Genomic DNA, 6,456 nt, shown 5'->3' with positions numbered 1-6,456 from the left:
GCGCCGGGTTTCCTCTCCTCTGTCTCTCTTCTGGTTTGGAGACGTGGCAAAGTGGTGTAACGCATGGTTGAGGCAAGCCATTGGAAGTCAATCCCCGCACAGCACACTCAAAATTCATACCATATAAAAGTTGCGTAAATGGATTCGTATAATATGCAAATAATATTCCGTCGATTATGTACATCTATGGCATAAATTTGTGCTTAATATGTACACGTAAGGTGCATATAAATGTTATATATGGGAATAATATGTGCATATATATAGCCACATCAATGGTATAAATCGTGCATAAAATGTATGTACATAAAAGGTATATATAAATGGTATAATGTCCTCATATATTCCGTACATATCAAAACATAATGCAATTCCATCAGTGCGTATATTCCGCAATTTATGAGCATATGTCGCCATTTATGAGGACATTATTTTTTTTATATGCACATTTTATGCACGATTTATACCATTTTGGTGGCACAATATTCGCATAAAATTTGAATAGTATTATGTGCATATTATACACTTTGTGCTGCGTGGATTAAGGATAGGATATACACGTATGGTAGGACGAGGCCTTGGAAGGAGGGAGAGAGAGTTATTATGATAGGTGAAAAATGGAGTACTTCTCACCCCAAACTGCAGTTTTAATACTTGCTAAAGAAGTCTTTATCTCCAGGTATGCCTGTGGTTCAGAGAGCATAGTTCGGAGGCACAGAAATTTTGGAGGGGGGGGGTTCACTAAAAAAAGCCACATTGTATATACATTGTGCCCTCCGAACCAAGTGTGTACCAGGATCAAAAAACTAGGGGGGGACGCCATGGATGTTCAAGTTCAGGGACGCCGACTTGCAAAAAATTGGGGGGGGGGGCCAAAACTGGGGATTTTGTCCCTGGAAATTTCTTAAATGGTGAGTTTTAAGTTTTTTAAGCATTTTAAAAGAGTCAGATGATCAACATTAGAACCCTGATAACTCGGATATCAATATCTGGACACTCCAGGGAAAATCTACAAGCCCGACACATTTTTTCCTCACAACCGTAGCGAATTTTTGAGGGGGCTCGGGTCCCCTCAGGCCCCATGGAGTCAGTTCCGCTGTTCAAGTTGTAGCTAAGATTTAAGCTTGAAAAAGGAAATCAATACTTTAAGGAAACTGTAACAGCTCTTTATTCGTTTTTAAAATTATTTGCTTCAAAAAATATTATTTTCCTTAAATACATTGGTGATTTATGATTCTTGGGGGGGGGTCGCGTTGTCCCCTCCTGCCCCTCGCTGGGTATGCCCACGATATACGAATGGAGTTATGGAGAAAGCATTATTGGATACCGAGAGCGAAATTTCAGCTGTTTCTTTCGAAATAATTTTAAAATTTAAATTAAAAATTACATCTCTCATCGCCTTTTTAATCGCTATAGAGTAATTTTACTTTTACAGAACATGCATTACTAATTACCATGGGGATTGAATTTCTAAGTTAATTCTAATTTGTCTGTTTTGTGATTTAAATGGAATCTAATTATTGATTGTAGCAGTCAATTTCTCTATTTGAGATAATAAAATTACCATCGATTTTGATGAAGGCATCAGAAAGATTCTTAGTGAAAACTTGGCGACCATCTACATCTACCAACTACCCAGCAAGCCGCAAGATGGCAGGGGGTGTTAGGATACCAGATGTGTACACGTGAAAAAACAAATACTCAAACATTATTACGATTAGAATTTAAAGAAGAAGTCCTATCTTGTTGTCGGGGGGAAAATGAATTCCCATAGCTATGCGTTCGGCTGAAAATATCTCCTAATTTATAAATAGGGTGGTTTCCTATTATTTTTTATTGCCTAAATCGAAAGATAATTACTCCTGGAGTACGTATTTCACGCTTTTATATTTTTAAATGACGATATCTATTTTTTGCGATTAAATGAAAAGTGAAAATTTTCAAGCGCGCGAAAACGCGACATCTAAGTATGTATGCTGGGAAAAGCCCGTGCGACGTCATTCTGGTTCCCGCTGTCGCGGTGTGAGGTGTCCTTGGGGCTAGGCTCTGGGCGCTGATATGACGCAGGATGCTAGCAGGTAGCAGAGTACCCTGCTAGCTAATAGCGCTTGGCTTAAATAAGGATTATTAATACCTTATCAAACGAAGAAAACTTTCCGACCTTAGCCAGTTTTAATAAGTGATTATTAAGACATGTTTCCCTGAGCTCTGTGCCTCATGCAAGCATTGGTAATCTCAGACAATGTAAAACTCCTATCTACTCGTATAGAAACTAGGTCCCTGTGACGTCACGTGGAATGGCATCGCATGGGCGCCAATCTGGCCTTTTCAAATGAGGATAAAATTGACCGTTGCCATTCGTCTCAACTCGGATTTCTAAAACCGCACAAATTGGTGAAGAAAGTAAATAATAATACGTCACTTTAATGATTTTTTTCTCAATTCTGATTCATATTTTTCTTTTATGAAAAATTCAAAAATCAAGACACGCCAGTGCAATAAATGACTCCGCGCACCATAAAATTAGCCGTTTTGTCAACTTCGTGAACTTTGCAACTCAACCTAGAAATAACAAATACGTCTACAACATTCGTCTTCCACAATAAGTTGCAAACATTAATACAGATAGATAAAATGGCTATTGCGTATTTTTAGAACGCATACTTTGTTGCAAAATTATTTTTTCATTGGCATATATGCTATATTTGAGCAATTTTTTTCTTAATTTCTTGTGTGGAAAAGGTCATGAAACTTTTCACATGAATTTGCTTAGTTATATTTCACACATTGAATTGCTTTTAAAGTTTCAACACTTGATAGTGATTTTTTCTGATGCACACACTTCATTGGTTGATTGGTTATGGTGCGTTCTTGGCATTACTATTTATTAATGGTTATTATCGAAATACAATGTACACTCACGTTCTTTAGACGCAGAAGGATCGCTCAACATGTTCCCCTACGGAACCCCAGAATCCATTTTCCGAAGAAGTCTGATAATGTTTAATTCTAAAATTGTGTTTAAAAACTGCTTACTCACAGAAAAAAGCCGAAGAATTCATTTCAAAGTAGAAAAAATAGTACTATTCATCGAAATTTCTCATTGAAAAAAAAACTATCGACTATTTAACCACATAGCAACGGATTCCTGCAGTGAAGATGATCATAAATGAGTTGAAGGGTTGGGTTTAATTGTCGAAGAATGGCCCTAAAGGACTCGCTAAGCTGAGTGTCTCAGGCTGGGCCTGAATGCATCCGGCAATGGCTACCACGATCTTAGAAAAAGAGATTTTGCTACCTCAGCGGTCGCTTCCCTTCCCTCTCGACAGCAAGACACAACCTCCGATCGTTTACATCAAAAACATCCGCGACAACTATACCCAACGTCATTAGTCTTCTGAGTATGAAAACGTCAATCTGCTTAACCCGAAGTTCGATGCGAAAATGCTACGACCTAAGCCTTCGACGCCTGGAACAGAAGATGCATAGAAGACAAGAGAATAAACAGTCACACACACAAAAGTATTTTTTTTTTAATCTCACGAACAAAGGTCTTCTATGGAGCTCGTTCATTAATTGGAATCGGGCAAAATACATTGCAAGAATAGCATCGCCACAAATCACGGCTGACTTTTAAAAGTGATTCTCCTATCGGTGATCGCAATCACGGGTAAGAATCGCAGTTACCATGGGCGCAGCTAGCAATTAAGGCTGGGGGGGGGGGGGAGGTTTGCGTGCAACTAATACCGCGGGGTGTGTGGGGGTATAGAATACCCTCCAGGATACGGGGTAGGTGCGAGATTAATAAATTGCGGAATTTTAAAGATAAATAAACGATTTCAGTTTTTCCTGGTGAATACTTCTGACAAATATTTATCGGGTTTGCATCCAGGTTAAAGCTTTTATGCAAGCCGACGTTTCGGAGGATGGAAGACAAGTCGTCTTCCAAAACGTCAGGCTTGCATAAAAGCTTTAACCTGGATGCAAACCCAAGAAATATTTGTTATAGATAAATGGTTCAAAATGGCGAGTTTTATGGCTTTCTGAGGGAAACTTTATTAATCCTTACACTATTCTATATTATTAGTAATATCAATCTAATTAAGTGAAATGGATTAAACTTTTAAAAATTTATGAGCTCTGGGGGGGGAGGGGTTTATCCCCCTAAATCCCCCTGTGCACTGTGCCACTGAAAAACACAACGGTCTGATAGGGGAGGGTCGTAAAGGGGTTGAATTATTCCCAGCTGGGCGGATCTTGGCCAAAAAGCGTGAACGCAAGGTAATATTAGTCCAGAGGCCTTTACTTATTTCTTTGTGAAACTCTTCTCTGCTTCTTATACTAAAACCAAACACGCACAATAGGTTCTGCATGTATAATTGTAACAGCCAGCGGTGGATGCAGAATAAGGGCCAAAGCAGGTATCTATTACCTCTCTGGATTAGTGGGGGTTCGAACAAAATCACCACTCTATCTAGTGTGTATACATACATTGGACACCCAAGGGGAGGGCTGTGGCCCTTTAAAGAACTTATACCACTCAATTGCAACATAATAAAAAAGCACGTAAAATAGGGCCTATGTTTAGAGCTAGTTTCTATATCAATTCGTTAGAGTAGGTATATATATGTAACGGAAAGCATATCTATAAATACAATATACAAGGGGGCAAACCCTTAACCAAAGCATTCATGAACGGGAAAGAGTTTCTGAGAGGATCATCACATAAGAATTTCAACCTTTCCGTGACTGTGCTGTGTGAATAACTCAGTCACCCCAAATTACGTTAATCTTGTTAACTTTTTAATTATTTTGTCCCTTTGACAATTTTTGTACTTGAGCTCTACCACTTGGTCATTATTTAGATGATGGATGATTTTTTAAACATTTATATTGTTTTTGAAAACTTCAATTTTTATTTTGAAAACTTTGAGATTTACCCCACAGCTGTTGGTGGGAAGAAAAAAAAACTTGTTTATTCATATGAGTGCACGGATAAAAGTTGAATGCAATAAATTTTATTAACTTACCCCTTCAACAATGTCAACATTCTACATGATGGCACCTTTAGTAGTTGTTTTTCCATTCCATGATAGTCAATGCACAGTTACATGCAATAGCAATTAATATGAAATATTTGACTGCCATTTCGGAGAAAATCAATGTAAAAACCTAAATGTAGCCTCCTATGTATTTATGAATTATGCATAACAAGATATTATATAATTAAAAAAGAAAGACATGGTGTTGAATTACAGGAAATACTAAAACAGTGCATATAATTTATGAATTGTAAATGGGGTACCCACGAAATACTCAACAATGTCCTTCACAAAAGTTTTCTACGCACAGTACAGGAGGGCAAAAGAAAAGGTTGGAGAAAGGTGTATTTACTGGAGTGTCGAGTATTACAGTGCAATTATATTTCCTATTTACTAAGAGGACAATTTCCAACACAATGGGGAGTGATTTTTGAAGAGTAAGGATAGGAACGTAGAATTCCAGAGAACAATATAGAGTCAGAAATCAATGTTAGGTATATGGAGAGAAATGATTCAGATCTAATCTGGAGGAACTCTAACATATTGTAACTTATAACTTATTAATAAAATCAACCCAAATTATTTATTATGTTGATTCAATTCCATGATGTCACGCCTGAGACAAGTAATTATGGTAAAAATTATCATCCATTTCAGATAGATTCTAAATAAAACATTGAATACATATATCCTCTGTTGAAAGGGAAGTAGTAAGCATATGTCATCTTTTTCTCTGATTATTAGCAGTCAAAATAACTTGCAATATAGCAGATGACCATATATATATGCCTCCCTAACATACTGTGTTTACATTGCTCAATTGTACATACATACATACATGGAATGACGTGCTGAAAAAACACACTATTTGTTTAATTTTTTGGCTTGAAAAAAGCAAATATTGTAAAAAATACAAGCATGCCACCCTCGCATTGATAGGGAAGGAGAGGACCCATACCAGTGGGAAACTTGGAATTTATGGTAAAATATCGAGAACAAGAACGACAGTCCCACCCCGATCGTATTCCCCATGTCACTGCCACCCAACGCAGACCAAAGGCCGACCTGAGAGACCATTGTATGTGTCCTGGAATCCTGGGTAATATTTCTCTGAAGATACTGATGATTCTTGTAATACCAAATCAATAAAAAATAACACTTACTTATCCCACGCCGTCATGAAAGCAGGTTCAGGAAAAACCAGGGCTTATATTTTTGAAGTAGGCAACTGACATCTGATTACATACATTTACAGGGATAAGTTAATGTAAATTGTTTCATTGCAGGTAAATGAAGGCGTTGCATTACTTGAGCATTGCTAACCTTAATTATAGCAGGAGCTAAGTGAAAGCGTGGTTAATTAAGTGATAATGATCTCCATTTAAACCTGACTGAGTATTCTCATATTAAAAAT

This window comes from Ischnura elegans, chromosome X (assembly GCF_921293095.1).
Source record: "Ischnura elegans chromosome X, ioIscEleg1.1, whole genome shotgun sequence".
Taxonomy (NCBI): domain Eukaryota; kingdom Metazoa; phylum Arthropoda; class Insecta; order Odonata; family Coenagrionidae; genus Ischnura; species Ischnura elegans.
The sequence above is the reverse complement of the archived record's forward strand: the minus strand, read 5'-3'. Positions refer to the sequence as shown.